General features: G+C 36.3%; 1 protein-coding gene across 3 annotated transcripts in view; it reads right to left on the reverse strand.

Moving 5' to 3' along the window:
- Positions 1–18,859, reverse strand: part of LOC105212922 (SCY1-like protein 2) — a 55,399-nt gene extending 36,540 nt beyond the window's left edge. The window contains exons 1-2 of one of the 3 annotated variants that reach the window (XM_054230117.1): positions 18,781–18,859; positions 18,053–18,510 (exon numbers count right to left, since the gene is read on the reverse strand). The gene's annotated coding sequence lies outside the window, so the exon portion shown is untranslated. Of the gene's footprint in view, positions 1–18,052 lie in introns of all 3 variants that reach the window. The other 2 variants (XM_054230118.1, XM_054230116.1) reach the window with 2 other exon arrangements.
- Positions 18,860–22,153: the final 3,294 nt, after the last annotated feature.

The raw sequence follows: 22,153 nt of genomic DNA on the forward strand, positions 1-22,153 counted from the left end.
TAACAGCCGTGAGCCGATTGCTACAGATAGCGTTAAAGTGTGATGCCTCGGAATCTTGGAAATACCTAGAACTGTTTCCAAGTACAACGGCATAATGCCTTTCGAAACCATTTTTACTACGGTCCAAATGAACCATGTAATTTGTTCATCATTATTTCAAGGCGAGGCTCATTAATAACTTAAGCTATAGTTTGTTTATTAGATTCTTATGATCTAAAAGTATGATAAAAATAATTGTGAAATGTTTCCAATAATATATGCATAAAATAACTAATATTATAATTGAAAAACTTAGGAGAGCCTTTCTGTTCTTCAAACTATAACTTCAACAACAGAAACATCTCTGCAAAATGCGAAAAAAATGAAATCATATGCCAATATTAATTTCATCTATATGCGTCAAGATGAATGATATCGTAGATGCTGCAGAATGCTCGCCAACTCCTTTTTATTGATTTACGTGCGGAAATATTTTGATTCCCTTTCAGAGGAAATGGGAAACCGATAGCAATCACTAGTTATATTACTCCAACTACCATTCAAAGGGAATTCGAAAATAGTATGTCTCAGCCCGAGAAGAACGCAGTAAAGAAACAGCTAACGTGCGCATTTCTCATAATTCTAAAAAAGGAAAACAGGGCAAAGAGCAGTTTAAATAGTAAGGAATATGGAAAGCTCTTTCTATTTGCATTTCTAAATATACATTTGAGATTTACACTGAACGGTGGGAGACATGAATTAAAGCAGCAACTTTTTATGCACACTAGTGCTGGAACTACTAGTTGAATATGCAGAAATGCGGACATACATATAAAAGAGACTTTGAATGGCATTAATGCTGACATAAAAATAAATACATACGAAAAGCAAACCAATTTAATCATCAGTCCTCATTAATACTTAACTCTTATTTAAAATTGGCTGCCTGTCCACAATAATGCTGAAATAAGAAAGAGAAAGCCACCGAGACTATTCTTGGTCCGAACTTCAGTGCAAGCTTATGAACTTCCCATGGGGTTACGTGTAGGTGTATAAGTATTCTCTGCTATTCTAATAATATTTGTGTTGATGTTTTGCATTGCTTCTTATTTTCCCTTGTAACAACTTTATCTATTTTTGTTCAATTCGCCAACGCCATCCATCAGCCTAACTTGAACAAATACATATACATAAGCTCACATACAAATACATACCCAGTAGGAAAATGCAAAATGAATAATATTTATTGAAAGTGCGAAAAGTGTGGCATCCTTGTCCTTTCAGTACTCATTGCACTTTTGGACTTTGCGAGTCTTTTCATTTTTTAAAATGTGGCTCCTGTTTGGCTCTTGACTATGTTCGAAAATCTAATTATCACCTCTTGAACCTCTTAGGTTCCTGTGCTCAAAGTGTAGTCTCTGGTAGAAGTGATAGCTCACTTTAATATTTTCCACTTGGATATTGTTTGCAAACTTGTTACAGCATAGCTCTGCGCAAAACTTTCCATACTCGCATGCGTGAAATTTTTCATTTACACACAGGCACACACACACACACGCACATACGAGTATGTAGGTTAGGTTTACCATACATGGATTACATTATATGCCTTCTTTGTAGTTTGTTGTACTTGTATTATTGTTGACAAGGTAAATGCGGCTCAAAACATTAAATTGTAGCCCCGCTTTGTCCCAAAGCTGTCAAGTCTCACACATGTGAGGCTTTCGGAATAATAACAAAATCTCTTTAACATGCACATGAATTGGTGGCTAAAATCCGAGCCGGGAGGACAGGCTACTATACTTCTGTTCTGTTAAAATTCTGCTGAATTGGAGGGACGAAATAAATGAAATATTTTGTGTTTTTAAATTTATCAGTGCGGATGCAAGGATGACTGCTAGATAGGGTGACTTCATAACTTTGGCATCTGTTGGCAACAGTTTGTCTATTTAAGAATTTTTTTCGACATGTAGAGCTTTTGAAGCGTCAATTTTAAGGTGAACTATCATTAAATTATTATTAAACCAAACGTGAAGTTGCCTCGTGTCACAAATTCATATGCTTCCGCCTTATGCTGGATGCTCTAAAATAATAATAGTTATATACAAGCATTTTAGGAGCATAAAACCCAGCAAAAGTATAACATCCGAAGGCGAAACACAACAGCTGCGTCAGAAAGTTTTTACAAACCCCCTACACACCGACCGCTGTGGGTGTCGAATCCCCACAGCTTGCAGTTGTCAAATCCATGTGAACGCACGACAGCGACATATTTATCTCTCGTAAATTCTTGGAGTAGTCTAAATTAAAATTTTAAAGAGATTGATGGATGTCACACAATGCCAAAATGAATTACATGAAGCCATAAAGCCATCTACTCGTGTGTGTGAGCACAACTGCTACTTATGTGTCTACTAAAATTGCACCGGAACCTTACTTTGTCATAACACAGCATATGTCTGATTATAAAGGCGTTCTCATTTTTGGAAAATATGAGGAACTGTGAATTCGTTTTATGGGCACTTGCGGATCTCTTCATTTACCACAAATGCTAGCGATATACTCACTTGCAATCATCGATATTAGTCTCTGGAGTTAGTTCTTAAATTATATTTTAGCATTTTACTAAAAAGTTTTCACGTATATCTCAATCACTCGATATAGAGTCATCGATCAGAGTTCAAACTCTTTACATTTAGTGAAGCATATACTAATATGGAGCAAGTTTTCTCCTAAAGTAGTACAAGAGAAAACAATAGCAGTTGAGCAGAATACTAATTTATGTCAACTCTCTTGACGTCGTCGGCATTCACGCCGACAGCAGTGCAGCAATACCGGATGCAAAGATAGTCAAGGAGTATGATCTCTTTAACATTAGTATCTTGAAAAAGCTACTTCGATATCCAACTTTTTCGGATACCCGTGTGTGTGTTTTCGTTTTTAGCTGCCTAAGTGGGACTTAACCTAACCTCAAAGTTCAAGTGAAGTGATGTAAATTGTTAACGCCAAATAGTCTCTAGTTGTAATCTCTTAACCACAATATTTCAGAAAATGGTTGAGAATAAAAATTTTAGCATTTTACACAGCTCGCACATGCACTCATACATGTTTATGCAGTCTTACACACTCGGGCAACAACAAAAACAAAGAATCAGTACGTGTAATAACTGTAAGTATCCGTGTAAGTATGCACACTGGGTCAACACACGGTCAAAACTGAAATATGCAAAACCCCAAGCACTCACATGAATGCGAAGCACCCAGTAAATCCATAATACGAGCATGCAGCACTGCTGGACACACCACGACCATTTCGCATACATACATACATACATATGTACGTGTTGTTTGCGCATACGAAATCCATGTAAGAGCTGGAGCATTCATTTTATAGTCGCTTGTAACAACACCCGCTTTTGTTGTACGAGTAGGTGCCTTGTCTGTTCTGGCCCTGTGGGCTGTCGAGCTGATGCCCGTTGGATGTTGTCGTTATTTTTATGGGGTTTGTTGTTGCAGCGGTTGTCTTTCACTACGTTTACGCATTTACAGTTACTTGCCTTTGTTGGCTTAGTGGTTGCATAAATTTTGCGTTTTGTGACTAAATTTTGAAGTCGCTTTCGGTATGAACGATGTTTAGCTATTGCCAGCGGCGCGGTCACCGCCAAATATGAATAAGTGAGTGTACGTATGTATGCGTGTATGTATGTAAAACGCTGTTATTTCCTAGCTTCAACATTTTAATTATGAAAAATCATCCGCCTCTTTCATGTTGCAAGCACTTGCGTTACATGGCTCTGTGGTTACTGTGCAAATAAATCGAAATAAATTACAATAAAATTTGTTTTACGTTCCCCTTAGTGAGGTTCACTTTCGATTACGAGTTTAACTCTGCTCCACACAGAAGAGAGTTCATAACAGTATATGTCATAATGATCTATGTACATGTACATAGAGCAGATCGAGCCATATGACACTCGCGAGCAATTAATGAAAAAATAATTATTAATAAATAAAATGAGAAAGATTACACAGATTTCTATATATTAATATTTCATAAATGCCAAAATTTTTGCTTTACTTCAAACTTTACAGTTTTATCATTATCAAAAACTCTTGTTCACCAGATTAAGCTTAAGGCAAACCTGCTAAGATGCCGCTCGGTATGTTCTTAGAAATCGTTAGAAGTAAAGAATTAACTAATTGGTGCAATAAAGATAAAAGGAAGTGGCAAAGTTCCCTTACAACTCAATGCAGATGAAGAGGAAAGTGAGTGGCATCAGTAATTAGGTATTTTATGTTATTTTCATGTCTGTATATACTCGTGAGTTTGTGTGTGTGTGTGTATGCACTCGTCAAATTTATTGGAGCTCGTTAGTATTCTTTGTTTTCACTCAGACAGGTGAGCCTGTTTTTCGTCGTTGCCCCCAAGGCTATCAGAAGAGAAAAGCAATTGTAGCTGCGCACACAAATTTCTAGAAGGCTTCCTCGGAATCGCACAGTTACTTTTGGCCTCTAATTAATTCATTATGTTCTCTACGCATTTATTCACGCTTTGTTACTCCGAAAATAAGAGAATTCGTCAGTTAGTTGAGACGTCTCCTCATAAAGTTTCTTGATGCGTGTCAAAGTCAATAACTTCGTGCACGAATTCACTAAATGTTTGTCAGCTTTTATGATTTTCTCACAGCGAATTTAGTGCAAATTTATATTGGCTCTTTGGCATTAAGAATAGTTGTAAGGATTACACGGTAAATTTCGTTCATTCAATGGACTAGCCGCCATCTCACCGCACAATAATCGAGTAAAGCAACTACTCATTGGATTTATGCTATTATTTTGTGCAAATGTTGAAGAGATTGTTCTGAGTGGGGCAGACATGGCGTATGAGTAACAAATTTTCAACATAAAGTTATACACCCAGGCACTAAAGAAGGTTTTGCAAAAGGCTATCACATATTAGATTGATGAAAATTGTTTTGTAAGAAATATTAGAAATATGATTTCGTTACTCATACTTCTCTACTTTGCCCACCCTACTGGGCATTGTCATCATGACCATGCGCTACTCTAAAAGTATTTCAACGAATTCAAGCGACCTCATCAGAAACCGCAAATGTTTCCACCCAACCAACGCCACGTTTGTTTTGTCCACGAGCAAAACCGCAATTCATCGGTTGGAAAAACAAATGTCTCATAAAAGCGGGACAAGCAATCGATTTGAGTAGAGGTCAAATTGTAAAAAAGATGAATATAAACTGAGTTGATCAATATATATGTAAAATAATAAAAGTTTCATTTCTTAAACTGCACTACGAATTTAAACGATTTCTGTATGCATTTGTTCAAATATATTTGTGAGTTCGTTAAATATTCCCATATTCTACTTTTATTTTATGTGTGAAGCATTCTTATACAATTCAAACAGCATTTCACCGCTTTCATCTTCTTTAAATCGACTTTTTACGCATAAATGAATGCCAGGTGCCATTCAGACTCAAGTCGTCGTTTTCAAGTGTACTCGCGTACATCCACATCTCATTGCAACAAATGCTTGATTTTTACGCTCGCTTTCGCTAAAGTAGCTTTAACATTCTGTTAATTATTAATAAAAGCTGTGCAAGCACATTTTCACTTGCATTAAGTAGTCCCCTTGCAATCACTTTAGATACATACTCGTACATACACACGCACGAGTATGCGTGTATGTGTGGAACATCAGTCAGCTACCAGGCAACCTTTGCCAAGCAATGAATTACAATTTTATTTATGCTCGAATATAATTTCACTTAATTGTGTCATAAAATTGTAAGTTAACGTCGCTAACGAAGCGCTGAATTTCGCAGCAATTTCATGTCTTTAAAAATGTGTCGAGAATGAAAGAATGTTGGAAGATTGAAAAGGTAGGTATGTATGTATATAATTAATACAAGCGTATATCACAGAAGAATTGTGTTGTTTGCGCCATTTTCCTTGAGATTGGCACCGAAAAAATTTATATGAATTTAAATAAAAAACTGATTTTTAATAAAAATGGATTTACTCACAAAATTTTAAATTAAAAAATAAAAAAAAAATTCAATTTAATTGTTGTTTTCAGTGTTAGATACTGTTTATGTACAATCCAGACATTCCGGCAGTGAATTTGACTGCTTCACCATTTCTCTCCGAAAGCGATTAGCTCGTTTAAAAATAGAAGTATATTTTAAATTTAATGAGGGATTTGATCAATACAGGGTGATTAAATATATCCTAGTTCTTCTAGATTTTGAATGAGAAGCCACAATAAGACAATTTCATTGAGACAACATAGGACAACACTTTACTACAGAAATGTGACTGAGCACATATACAAGTATAGAACGTATTTATGGTTTGAATACCGCTATTTGCTTTCAAATATCCTTGAATGTCCCTTTATTCTTACTTGGTTGAATAATACAAATTCAAGATTAACCTTTATATATATAGAAAATTATGAGAGAACGCACCTACACACACACATGCATCTCCTCATTAAAGAATGTATTAAACCAAATCAATCAAAATAATAGTGTTAAAAAGAAAATAAGATGCGGAGAAGGCGCAGTAAACGCACTCTACCTCATTAAGTAGCCTTGGACAATCAGCGGAACTTAAACCCAAAAGAGTAAATGTCGACTAGCTCACAGAAATTCACAGTACTCGCGCTGCTTAATGAAGTTTTAATTGGACTTTCCCTTTATTTTATAATCAATGAAATATATTACCCTGAAACACGCTGTGCAAAGTTTGTCAGCCACTACACCAACACCTAACTAACTAACTAACTAGTATATTATGGCATAAGTTGGCACGAGGGAAAATAAAACTTATTCAATTAGCACACTTCTAGTCCAGTTCTTAGCATTTTGCTCGTTACTCAATGCAGTCCATTCAAACTCGTATATTTAGACGCGTGCGAGAGCAACGCCCCCAACACACTTAAATCATTTCACCTCAATTTCACAGCATACAAATTAATCACATACAAAGGCACTTACATACGCGTGAACGCCCATCAATCAATATTTGCTAGAAGTGAGCAATAGTCAGCCCGTGTTTTTGTTGTCACATTACATCATTTTCTTGATTGCAACAACCTGTTGCTCATTGGACGATTTCCTTTTCGTTTTTGCTTATAACTGTGAGCGAGTAGTTGATGGCCGCATTCACACAAACATATATATGTATATAATAACAGTACATTTATTTTCAGCATAGTATAGTACATATGTATTTTTATAATTTTTATTCAGTTGAATTTAGTAGTATTTGAGTGTAATTAGCAAAGTTGGAGGCTAATTAGCTCGTTTGTAGAAGACTAAGTATTTGCTTGGCACTTCTGTGAAATTATCAATCAGTTTATTAATAGAGAGAGTTGACAAAATGTATGTAACTATAATGAAGTGACAAAGAACTCTAATAATATAACTAATAATATTGATTGACAAACGCAATTAACTCACTTTTTGGCAAAAAAAAATTATACATTAGTTTACTGATTCTGTTTCTGATTTTCTAATTATTCATTCCAGAAATATCTCGTTATATCATAATTTATGTACTCTTAAATTTCACCAGCAAAGCGTATTCGGGAACTCAATCACTCATCTAGGGCAAACGATCTATTACTGAACGTCGTTATATACCAATGTATTTGTTATCACGTCGAGAGGTCATTAGATAATCTAGATTCATGTGGATACCGTACCGAGACTGGATGTAAGGTTTTCTGATAGGTATCCCAGAGAGAAAGCTCGAAACACTTAATCTCAATAAATAAAGAAACAAAATTATAAAGAAACAAAATATCTCCTGTCATCAAACAAACAGTCAGTGCATTCGCGGCTTGGCTCCCACGTCACTGCTGACAGTCATAACTTCGAAGTTGTAGATAATTTCGTAAACCTGGGAACTAGCATCAACAACACCATCAATGTCAGCCTCGAAATCCAGCGCAGAATCACTCTTGCCAACAGGACGAACCAAAATCAAACTCTACAAGTCGCTTATCATTCCCGTCCTGCTTTATGGTGCAGAAGCTTAGACGATGTCAACATCAGATGAGACGACACTAGGAGTTTTCGAGAAGAAAATTTTGCGCAAGATTTATGGTCCTCAGAACATTGGCAACGGCGAATACCGCAGACGATGAAAGTGTTCGATGCAGTACCCGCCGGAGGAAGCCGAGGAAGGGGAAGGCCTCCACTCCGCTGGAGGGACCAGGTGAAGAGCGACCTGGTTACATTTGGAATCTCCAACTGGCGCCGAACTGCGAGAGAAAGAGAGGAGTGGCGCGCTATCATCGATTTGGCTATAACCGGCTAAACGGTTTCAACGCCAATCACATACATACTACATAGTATTCAATGAATATATGTAAGAACCCATACACTTCCAAATTCCCTCCGAAAGTCGGTCAAATAAATTGTGAAAGTCTACAAAAAATTCCGAGAATTTTATTCGAACTCGAAGACGAATTTTCTCAGCACATAACATGCAAGTGAAAATTCATTGCTAAAAGTGCTAATTCTCTACCTTCCCACACATTTACCACCTCGCACAGTTGCCTACATGCGAGCGCAAAAACTTTTTAAACCAACTGACGCTAAAAATAATTCCACCGACGAATGAAGTGATGGCACATTAAATTCCCATTTAACCAATGTGAGCACAAAGGGCGATATTGAGATGATGTTGCAGGTGTAACACCACACACACTCGCACACACACACACATACACACATAGATGCCTGTGAATAGGAGTGAATATGTATGGTTGTAGTAAGTGATGGCTGAGCAACCACAATGTTACGTGAGCTGGAATTTGTGCGGCCGCAAACAGCAGCAACAGACGAGCAGCGAGCGCTGCGAGAAGATTTCATGACCCATGAAGCATCTTAAAATCGATTTAAAGTGTAGAATAAAAGCAATTAGAGGTTTATTCTGTGGCCCTCATCTAAGCGTCATGGTTAAAATACCTGAACCTAATCAAATATGCAGTAAGGCTATTTGGGTTTAAAGAGTAAATAGAAAAAGGTGGAGTAAATTAAATCCCAAAGCTTTGTAAACTTTCTGTAATCCCCACTCATTTATTTGCTTACTTGTTAATTGAAAGAGTTCGCCTACGCGCATAAATCCATTTCGAAGCATTTCGTGACTCGACGCGCCGTGCCGACCGGGCGAAAGCTGCGCGGTGGTACAGTCGGGGGAGGCTCTTCACACATTCCACGCGCGAAACCACCGTCACATCTTAAAAAATTGTTTAAGTGAAAAGCAAGCAGATACGGAAGTGCTAAGCTATTTCGTTGAGAGAATTGCAAGCGCCCCTTGGACTCCTTGCCAAGTCGTCCGCTTGTTTGTTCACCTCAATTCATTTATTTACGCCATACGTAATCTGTGCTATTATTACCAAGGTGAAAGTGGCTTTAAGCTTTTTTTTCAAACTAGAATTCATTAATCGGTATTATGAGACCATAAATTAACTTTTGTTTTATTAATTATTTGGATTATTTGGAACCTCCTTGCGAAAGCTCACAACTTAACACAGTTGAAATACTGAAATTCTCTCCTCTTTGACCACATTTAATTTTTGCTCATTTCCAAATGCATGCTGGTCCATAAGTATTTATATGCAAACTGCGGTACATGCATATTTATGAATCCAATTATTTTTCAGTAAAATCTGTATGAATACGTACATATGTATATGTATATATTTACACTTATATCGTATGATTTATATATTGGCGAATACTTTCCACCGCGAAATATACATTTATTTTTTTGCATTGTGAAAACGCGTCTGCGACCCTGCTCATATTGGCCAGCCAGCTTATTGCCCGCCTCCGATTACAGCGCACACACTGCCACATATAATCTTTTAGTTTGCACACCTGGCGAGCCGACGTTAAGCTCATTTTTTGCCTTCATTTTTCGCTTACATTTTTATTTTACATTCAATTTTGCACTCGGGCAATTTTTCACTTCTTGATGGAAATTTCTTCGGCCGATGAGCAGTGAGCAGATATGCATACCTACATATATATGTATGTATTAACTGCAAGAAATGGCGTGATAATCTCAACCCACTTGCGAAATACTCACCGAGCATGCATGGCATATATGGTATTCGTACGTGAGTGTGAGAATAATTTTAACTTATTAATTTGCCAATCTTCAATGAATATCAGAATTTTTTAATATATGTACTTATATCATATCCACCACATATGTAAATATAAATGTACATATATGTTTGTATGAACTCGCGCGTAAATTCATTGGAATATGCTGAATTTTAAATTGTATGCATGAAGAAGCAACCAATAGTGGCAGCACGACAACAGGCGCAGCTTAGACTTGTCATCAGCGTTAAAAAATGAAGTGTCAGTCAAAATTATCAACACTCAACATGTCGGCACTGACAGTTCATTTGAAGCTGCGCGAAATGAATTTCGTTTCGACAGCGAAATGGTCATCTAAAATGCAAGGGAATCCACATATGAACGAAAATAACCAAATACAAGGGCATATGTATTTACAGACTTATTTTTTTGCTATACAACAACTATTAATATTGTACTTTCTAATATAAATATCCGACTTTTAATCGCCACTTATCTGCTGAGAATTATCGTTGCCTTTAGGAAAACTAATATAAAATCAACAACTAGATGACCAGATAAGTCACAGTAGATTACTATTGTTTGGTTTAAGGGTGTTATGAAAAGAATATGGAATCTGTTCTCATAAAGCTAAAATAATATGTTGTAAGGAGCATATTCTGGCCATACTCCGCAAGTTATTTTAAATGCCAATAGATATATGTAATTTCAATCACCCTTAAATATTTTCGCTGTAATATGAAATAAAAACGTTTTCGTCTTGCCGCAGTTGCACTCAATACATCAATTGTATAATTGATATTAATATTTAGTACTTTAATGAGAAGTGACAGTTTCGTAACTTTTGACCTTGTTTGCTGGATGATGAACATTGAGGTCATTTCTTTTATTGATCTATCGATTTTATTGCATGTACCAAAAATTAAACAATTACTATACACACAAAATCGTACTTAAAAGCGCAAAACACCTATAAATTGAGATGAAATCTCTGTTAGATCATCGATATATGTATGTTCAAGTAGAAGTTGAAATGGTTACATAAAAAGCGTAGCTAGAGACTGGGTTAAAATCTATATCTCGCACAGCGCAAGAACCTCAAAATCATGCTCTTTCACTTGGTTATTTGAGAACCCTACAAGTTTATGGTTAATTGTTCGAATGCTAATAACAACAGTGCAGTACTAATGTAGCATGGGCGTATTTACACGGCCGACGACTCCTCTGGTGGCCTGCATGGGCTGGGTCTTGTATTTGAATTTACCAAATGGAGCGTAACACTACGCCTGGGTATGCATATCATTACATAATATATACAGAGACATGTGCGTATGTATGTCTCTGCAGCAGTGCGCATTGTCATTCAATGGTTCATGGTACTAAATCAGTGATGTAATGACAATCACATGTGAAAATAGACCGTGTTAAATGAAATTTGTTTTGGGAAAATTCGCATTTGTTTAACGTCATTAACTTGTCACAGGCATTAAATTGAGGCATTATGATTTACAACGCCAATTAAAGCAATGCGTTTAATTGTTTACATATTTACATGTTCGCCAACACACACCCGCAACTGCATAGTTTTTTTGTTGTTGTTTGTAATAATAAAATATTCATGGACATTTTTAATTCGAGACAAAATTAAATGCGCTGCATTAATTTAATTGCAAACAGGGGATTCGCATATACAGATATACATACATACGTTTTTATTTTTTAGATAGCATCAAATATAGAAACCATATTTTAGTGTTAAAATGCATTAAAAACAAGTTTTTCTAAAAACATTTTGTATACACAAGATATTTTAAAATTTGAGCCAAGTTCACAAAGAGTGTTGCCAACAGTTAATAATGGAGATTACGCTAGATCAGATAGATTTCATCTCAAATAAGTCCGCCTTTGAATTGCAGCCCTGCACCTTGTAGACAATATATATCGTTTCTAAAATTGAATTTTTAGTCTTACCATTTTTTCAAATACATTAATAAATGGTAACGTTCCGTTTATCATATAATAATACACATCATATACAGATTATAAATAAATAAACAAGTAAGGAAGGGCTGGTATAAAGTCCATTGAATGTTGGAAACCCTAATATTAGGTTAGAAGCACCGAGGTCCTCATGTTCGATATATGGGGACTTAAAAACCTATGGTCCGATTTCGGCGATTTTTAGAATGGGGCTGCCACACTATAAACATAGTATTTGTGCAAAGTTCTGCATCGATATCTTCACTAGTTACTTACCTTATATATTGTAAAGTAAACGATTCAGATCGTCTTAAAATTCTGGTATATAGGAAGTAGGCGTGGTTGTGAAGCGATTTGGCCTATTTTCACAACATATCATTGGGATGTAAGGAAACTATTACAAACCAAGTTTCATTGAAATCGGTCGAGTAGTTTCTGAGATATGGTTTTTGACCCATAAGTGTGAAATTTAGTGTTTCTGACGTTTTTCGTTAGATAGATAACCCACTTTTAGTAATTTTCAACCTAACCTTTGTATGGGAGGTGGGCGTGGTTATTATCCGATTTCTTTCATTTTTGGACTGTACTAAACAAAACGACTGCAGAAAGTTTGGTTTATATAGCTCTATTGGTTTCCGAGATATGTACAAAAAACCAATTTGACCCACCTCCCCAAAAAATTTCCTCCAAATGTGCCCCTCCCTAATGGGATCCTATGTTCCAAATTTCATTTTCATAACTTTATTGATGTCTTAGTTATGACACTGTATAGGTTTTCGGTTTCCGTCATTTTGTGGGCGTGGCAGTGGACCGATTTTGTCCATTTTCGAAAGCAACCTCCTCAGGGTGCCAAGGAATATGTGTTTCAAGTTTCATTAAGATATCTTAATTTTTACTCAAGTTATCGCTTGCATGGACTGACGGACAGACGGACGGACAGACATCCGGATTTCAAATCCACTCGTCATCCTGATCATTTATGTATATATAACCCCATATCTAACTCTTTTATTTCTTGGCGACACAAACAACCGTTATGTGAACAAAACTATAATACTCTGTGCAACAGGTTGCGAGAGTATAAAAAGCTGTTAAAATTAATGCAAATATATATATATAAAGTATGTGTTATCACATCCTTAAAGGATTGTAAACACGTTTTAAATGAAATTACATTTGCGTATCCCCAGAGAAGTTTTATTTCAATAACAGAATTTCGAACAGCCTACCTTCCCAGAGGAACCGAAACACGTAAATGTATTATTATATTTCTGAAAAAAAGCAGCCGTTTCAAATGTGATATGAACGTGAATATGTATATTTGCACACATTTAAATACAAGTAATACCGTCGACCAGCCTACTTATTCATGAGTTATAAAATATCGGATACATTTGCTCGTATTTGCCAAGCACACACATGCATATGTTAGCACTAATTAATTCGAACCAATGACCTACAGCCATGTTGATATGAACACACATGTTGATGTTGCACGGTAAGCCTCTAGTGTACGCAAGTGTACGTGTGTGTCGAAAAAAACATGATTTTGGTTATGCGCATTTAGAGGTTTGCATATGTATGCGAAAAGGTGCGTACGCTCAGGTACACGAACATTCCCGCAGGCATGATTATATATTCACATATCCGTGCATATACGCAAATACATATTTAAGGCTGTGGTATATATGCATATATGTATGTCTGCATATGGGAGTACCGATGCCAATACTCGACTACTTTAAGCAATCTCAATAATATGAACGTGCATTATGATCGGCTTAACCGTTTGATTTGTACTTATACTCACGTAAATGAGTATTCTCTTTTCAATCTTTTGCACTTCATTACACCACTTTCCCTACGCAGGCACACAGGAGTTCTGGAAACGCATGTATATTGTACCAATGCCGAAGTCTTGATATTTGCTGTTATTCAGTCTTTCTTGAGCGGCTTATTAACTGTTATAGTTTTAATTTCGGAATGCGAATGTAAATGTATTTTTTTAAAACATGAGAAGGCCTTAAAACAGATTAAGGAAAATTAATATTTTTATTTATGCATAATTTATAAACATTTAATAAAAGATTATCTGTGAATAACTTTTAATCATCAATCATTAAATTCTAACTGTTACCCACAAGCAATTGCTGATCAACCGCGACACTTTGAATACTTACTACGCCAGTACTTTAATGTAATCAATTACCAACGGAGTGTCCAACAACCAGGCAACCAACACACACACTTATGACAACCGACGGCGATGAGTCTAGGAAATTCGCACCAAGCATTGAGCAAAGTAATGCCATTATTTAATCCTTATCGGCCAAGCACACACATGCATATGTTAGCACTAATTAATTCGAACCAATGACCTACAGCCATGTTGTTGCTGCCACATTTCAAGGCTCACCAGCGAAGTGTAGAAAGGACACCAGCAAAAGCAAGTATAAACATATTCATGCAAATTCACACTTATATTCGATAATACGTATTTTTATACTTTCACCCACAGTATGGACTTAAGCACACACATTCGAACTACCATCTACTCAACAAGCACTCAGGACAGATATACATGCCACAATATGCGGCAGCAGACCCACTTGAAAACAATGAAATCGATTAGTGTACAAAATGAACATCAACAAGTTACAATAACCCCGACCGCCCTTGTACAACTTTTACGAGCGGTATGTTTATTGTGGTCGCAACTGTCGGCTACGGTTCTCCTCACTTAACACATCCTTTGTTTGTTTATAGTAAGCTCGATTTATGGCGCTTTTCATACCTTGTTGAGTGATTTTATGGCCCTTCATAGCATCTGCACTTGCAGAGCACATGGAACTTCCACCAATATCCATATGTAAATTCGTGGACACAAACGACAAGTACCGAAGTAGACGTAAGCGAGATTTGGACTACTACGATTACTCACTTTCTAAAATGAATCAACACAATTGCTTTGAGTTACTACCTTTCTAATTCGAATTTTATAAGATATATGTAATATTATATTTTCTAAATTTATTCCTAATTATGGGTGGATTTTTAACTCTCGAACAACCAGATTGGTTGTCTGCGTAATTATCTGGATATATAAATTATTATTATTTGCGCAATTTGTGCTGAGGTAGGTCAGTGATTCGTTAACATAATTATCGACTTAGGTGGTTCTTTCTTTCAACTAAAGACATTCTTATCCGCATATTGAAACGTTTACACGTTTTTAGAAGGCAGGATTTTTGAATATCACATGTCTTTACGTTAACTTTATATATGGTTTAAAGAAGCAATAAAAATATATGTGAACTTTGACTTATCTGCCAGAAGCTTGACCAAGTCTATCCTCATATCTGTGGTACACCTCTAGAGGTTATTCGATCTGTAAGTACTAAATCTACTGCTCTGGCTAGCTAATGCGCTAATAGATAAGCCCATGTATTGAGTTTTCAAGCAAGCAGGTTATACATGGGCTAAGTTACACTAATTTCAATTATGAGCCAGAGAGTAGGAAAATATACAACTTTGCTTCCGCCGTTTTCCAATAGATGTCTCTAGGGTCAAGCACTGGTCGATTAAATCGATTAAATCGTTTTATAGCGATCTTGGACATTTGTGTCAACATTAACCCAACAAAATATTTGTAGAGATCTGTTTGCATCCCAAACTTATTCTCAACTGAAAATGTCACTTTTTGAGCCGAATACTCGACATTTGCGTGAAATTTTGCTTTTCTTTTTTAATTCCAAGAAAAGTGCGGCTGAGGCTCATCGACATTTGTAACCGTGTGTATAAAAACAAAAAGAGCTTTAAATTTTCAAAAAAACGGCGGAATCAAAGTTGTAGACCTAATAGTTTGCCGGAACTTTGGATATTACTATTTAATATGTTTATGAATTTCTCTCAGGTAACATTTAACTATGTTAAATTACCGTTAAATAGAAATTAGAAAGTGAGTTGTATTGTTTCAAGCATTTTTATTCTCACTGGATGAATTCTCATTCCAATTTCATTTCAGCGCTTATAATATAAACGTGATGTAGAAAATAAATAAAATATTGAAATTGCATTAGTTCAGTTCTTCGCTAGTTGACGGCACTATTATAGTTGATTGCGGCTGAATAATTTATTTCAATTTGGAGTGAAAACAACCAAAAGAGGCCATGAGCGACGAGCAATTCATTTTAGTGCATCTCACACATGTCGACACACTTATGATGGATGGATCTTCTGGCATAATGTAAGACTGTGTAGTTTTCAATTGCTTATGTTATATTCGACGACAAGTGATATCGCTTGAAATTCGCATTTTATATATAACGTTTGCAATGTCACATATGACATATCACCATCAATTCCACTTGTTTCATATTTATGCTCATCAGCACGTTAAGTGCAAGGCACTGGAAGGAGCCAAGACGGCCAATATTTGAAAAAGTGTGATCTTAGGTGAAAGTTAGACCAAAGGTACGTAAAGTTTCAAACGAACCGATAAATTTGAAATCAGTAAGGATTACCCTTTTGTATTGGTTACCTTGACAAAATTTCAAACGCCCTCTAACTTTGTATTAAAGAGTGCTTAAATGGCAGCTTTTTTAGATGTTCTCCGTATTTCTTCATATTGACAATAACATTTAACTCATCAGAGACCTTTAATTAAGCTGACTTGTTGCCTTACGAAATATGTATGTGAAATTATTAATTATATATTTGGGAAAGTTTTGAGGATTCGCCATTCACTTTATAGACTTTTCTTTTTATAACTTTAACCTTCATATATATATATATATATAATCCAACCATTTTCACATTTTTCGCTTGAGTAGATTTTTTCTTGTCCTTGTGCAGTTTTTAGCGAAGCAAAGTGAGACAAATAAGACAAATGTATTCAGACAAAAGTTACAGACAACAACAAGAAAGGAAAATATGTAAAAATAAACATCACAATTTTATGTCCAAAAGTTTTCCATCTTTAAAACAAAACCATAAGTATGTGTAAATGTGAATGTGTCAATGTAACGGTATTTAAGGATCTGTTAAGCATCTGGAGAGCACCGAAGTCATTCCAAAGTTTCGCCATCCGCCGAATAGCTGGCAAATATAAATGTCTTTATGGAAAAGAAATTTATGTCTGCTTCATATATTATCCAAAAGTATTGTTGTACATAAATATGTAAGTAAGAACGTTTGTATGTGTGTGTGAGTATAATATGGCGACAAAAGCCATTACAACTCCAGCGAAATATTGATTTGCGTATTGAAATGTAATTTGCACGTGAAAATTAAATGGATTTGATACTCGCGTGTGCCAGTGTATGTATGCACAGCTGAGGTGAGGCAACCAAAAAGATAATAATACATTAGATTGGACAATTTACTTGAATTTCTTTTGACCACCACCACAGACAATATAAAACCACCGAGTTCTTCGTAAAATCAAAATTCAAGTGATTTTATGAAATATCCATATAAAACCATAAGATGTTTATAAAACTTCGATTTCTCAGAGTGAGGCCCATATTATGAGGTACATTTCAAAAATCAGTTTCAAATTGTGATCTATAGAACCCCGTCGAAACTTTCGTTCGGTTAATTTAACGTCGGCGGAATTTTTTCCGATGTCTGTGTAAATTTAAAAGCGAAATTATTTTACCTTTATTTTTTTATTTTTGTAAAAAAAATGTTTTCATGTGTGTTGATGAAGGAGAGGACAACATTGGAAATAGCAATAAAGGGGAAGTTATCTTTGTTCGTTTTCAGTACATACGATTTTAAAAAATATTTTTCGAAAATTTAACATTCTGAATATCTCAAAACTTCTGAGTAGGGTAATTTTCAGTCAATTTTAATGAGCTTGACTAAGTCTGTTTTTGTATTAAATTTATATTGAATAAAATATAAAATTTACATTGAAATTTCACGATTTTTACATAAAAACTCACCCTTTAAAATCACTTTGGATATGAAACTCTCAATAAAATATATATGCACTCAGGACTGTTTCAATATTTTTTTTTTCAAAAATCACAAAATATTTTGTCATATGTTTTTCTGCTGCTTCGGAGATTTTGAAATTGTAGAAACGCTTCTATAGCTTGTTCGAAATAATATCCACAATTTAAATAGAAATTCTCATCGCAAAGCAAAAATTTTAATTTAATTGGCGTAAATTAAGCGCTGCACATCCTTGAGTTTAATTTCGTCTGCTTCAAGTTCTCACCGACTTAACCGCAATTTTCATATACGCTAATCAACGCATAGGTACACAAATATCGAACGATTCACTTTCATAATTTTGAATTGAATTTTCAGCCCGTGCTAATACACTCGCTGGCTTCTTGTGCTCGAAGTAAAAATTTCACACTTTCAAAATTTTGAAGATTTCCTTTTATAAATTTACCTACAATTTGATATGTCAGTTAAAATGTATTGCATTGACAATTGATATATGTCTGTATGTACATATGTATGTGTTTTTGGATATGTTATTTGTACTGTTATTTTGTTATGTGCTGAACGTTTAATTGTGTGTGCTTGTGCGAATTATTTTGTTGTATTCGAGTTAGTTGAAGGTATAGTTTTTCCTTAAGTTCAATAGTATATATGTATCTACATACATTTGTGTGTATGTGTATGTAATGGTGATATGTAGTATGTCTATGTACTGAACCAATTTGAACCAGAATATTAACTTCAGCTCGAAGACCGGAAACGTTCGTTCACAATGAAGCCCCTTATCAGACTAACTCTGAAGCAACAGTGTCTTTGCCAGAAACACCTTTTCGGCCGACGATTGTCGGTCACTGCACGCCGCAACACCCCCGTCGGCCAACACATCGGCTAGCTTCTGCAAAACAAAGGCAAAAACTCAGCCAACGAGACGGTCGTGCAACAGTCGGTTTTTACCCACACAAGCGAAAATGTAGGGGAAATTTTCCCTCAGCCAACAAACACCCCTCCCTTACATACACACATATGTAGGTATGCGTATGGCTTAAGGCTTTGTACTAAAATGCTGGTGCTCCAGCAGTGCACGGGGGTTGAAAACGTTTTTTGGTCATTTTAGCGGCGCTGAGTTTTAGTACACAAATCAGCTGAGAAGCAACAAGTTTGTTGATGGCCTGTACATTGACACAGTTACACACATCTGTATATATATATATATATACATCTGAATATGTAAGTACAAGGGCATGTACGGGCTTTGAACACACTGGGTGTCTGCGTACAAGTACATGCTTTATACCCAAAATACTCGTACACAGGTACATGCAAAAACTTGGCCAAAAATAAGATGTCTGTACATATTTACACACATATATGTATCTTATTGATTTATGTTTTTTTGATATTATTTTAATCTCATCAGATACTTGCACAATGTGCCAGACAATTTGTAAGTGTGTATATCCACATGCCCGAAATTTTGCATATTCAAATGTAAATAAAAAATATTTAATACAGATGTTTGAAATAAAATCTCAGGATACCTAGGAGCGCTTTTTAAAATACCCGAAATAATTAACTAACTATCGCCGACATTGAACATAGAGTTCTTCGGGAGTTAGTAGGATTCAGGACAACATGGCCTCTGTTTGGAGGTGAAAGTTGAAATACTTGCGAGAGTACTCATTGCTGTAACTCGGAAAACGAATAAATAAGGAATAAGAAATAAGTCCAAATAAGAAATAAGCCAAAGTTATCCCTACCTAATCTGGTGATTTTTTCACACCAAGCACATTATTCTTATTTTTTAACTGAGTAGTCCAAAAAAATAAAATAAAATTTAAAACTTTTCATCCGGGAAGATACTATTTTTATCAATTCAGTGCCTCATGCCCATTCAATTAAAAACTTTTGTGAGCCACTCTCTCAATGGGAGCGGTTAACGAAGCAATCAAAGTAGAACACTATTAAAACTTATTTGCTGCTTAAATCAAAAGAGGGATAATTTCATGTGCTAATTAGCATTCAGATTGATTGTTGGTAGCAAGGTGTTGACAACGACAACAATCAACACCTCTCGCTCGCTCAGAAGAAAAACAAAATTACAAGAGAAATTAGCAAGGCTAGTCTCAATGCCATAGACGACGTAGACGACGCACATACACACACACACACACACACACACACTCGTAGGTAATTATGCGTGGGTATATGTGTAACGTTTGTATGTACGAGTAGGTCTTCAAATCTCGCCACCTTATTAGGTGCTCCACCTTATTTCGCCTATTTCACCTATTTCGCCCAACTCAGCTTGATTGCAACAAGCGTCACGCTCGTTGCCATCGTTATGGTCGTCATCATCTTTGGTCAATAAATTACAATCGTATTTTCAATGTTAACAAGCTTCAAATGCCGAAACATCCAATCACACCAACGGTCGTCCAACCAACCAGCACCAGCTCCAGCTGCAGCACAGGGCGACCAACTGTGCAAACATCCGGTCTGGCAGCATGTCGCACTCCTCACGCCCTCCGACACCTGGACGGCTCGCATCGAGACGATTCAGTTGAAGCGACACGCTTGGCTGAACTTGGCTTGTAGCGAAAAGTGAGAGTGCAAATGAGGAACGATGAGGGACGATGAAAGGCAAGCGACCAACTAACTTATGTACTTACTCGCTTGCGCATTCGTGGGAGCAAACATTAAGTTAGCATCAGACTCCGTGACACATTGAGCACTAAATTCCACTGCTAGTCTAACTAATATATGTACAGTTAACCGATGAGTTTTGTCTGTATGTATGCCCGTATGTACTATACGCTTGTGTGCGGATGCTCGTTTGCGGTTTGGCATACTGCAATTTGTAGCCTTTTAGTATGTAATGAGTGCACCCTGTTGCGCATCTGTAGCCTCCCATACATACTTTTGATCACATTCGAGACACATACACTTTGTTAGGGATGTCTCTCGTACATGTGAGTGTATGTGTGTGTGTTTGGATGTAAATAAACTTTGAACAGTTGTCTGAAAGCAAGTGTCTGCAACTGGTGGCCGCGACGGCACACGCTCTGTCGAAAATGCTCATCAGTACACATAAAAGCAAGCACAGTGGGATCCCTCTAAATGCACCTAAATCATGAAGTCAGTAGGAAACCTTTTCATGGAGATAGCTACAATAGCGCAAATTATTTTTTTTACGAAATTCTAATATTTTAAGGTATCGATCTGTCAAAGTGCCGTTGAACAAACAAATTTGAAATATAAGCAAACACTTTAAAAATAAATGAGTTCAACTTAACGACGGTTAACTGTATGCTTGTGTACATATATACGAGCCAAGCTACTTATAGCAAAAGCCAGCAACGTGACACTCATTCATTAAAGCATCACGACCCGAACTGGCTGCAAGGGCCATTTTTCATTGGGCACACACGGCGTATACGTGCTCTCTCGCGCTTGCCACCACTCTCCAGGGGTTAGCTCTCGTTTTAGTACACAACTTGTGCCCACTTGCCTGTGTCTGTTTGTATGTGTGTGTGTTTGTGTGTGTGTGTACACTTGCATTTACATCTGTATTTAAGCTGTGCGTAATTTTGAACTTGATTATTGTGTGCTTTATTTGGTCGATTGTTGTTTTTCCACGCTTTTCGCTTTTATTGTTGTTTATGTTCATTTTCATTGTTTCTCACACAAAAAGCTCCAGAATGCAGCTTCAGCTTCGCAAGGCTACAACATCACCGTATTTATGCAGTTACGCTTTCGTTTGTCCCTTGAGCTTTGCCCCCTTGCGGTACGAACCACCCAACGCCTGAATAATGTGCGAGTACTTCCGAGGGTTCTGCCACTCAGACAAACGCTTTGTGGGATTATCAGGTGTTGTTCTATCATTAGAATAGTTATAATGCCATTTTGTTGATTAAGCCTAACAAATTCATATCTACAATTACAACCGCCTCATACACCACTCCCCCCACCCCCTTCCATTCACTGTTATGGGTGCAGCTGGTTTGCTTGTCATATTTATTAGTGCAAATGTATGTGTGCAAGCGAGTGCATCAACTTTCAAGGGTATAAATCAAAAGTCACACACACAAACA

This window comes from Zeugodacus cucurbitae, chromosome 4, assembly GCF_028554725.1.
Source record: "Zeugodacus cucurbitae isolate PBARC_wt_2022May chromosome 4, idZeuCucr1.2, whole genome shotgun sequence".
NCBI classification, from domain to species: domain Eukaryota; kingdom Metazoa; phylum Arthropoda; class Insecta; order Diptera; family Tephritidae; genus Zeugodacus; species Zeugodacus cucurbitae.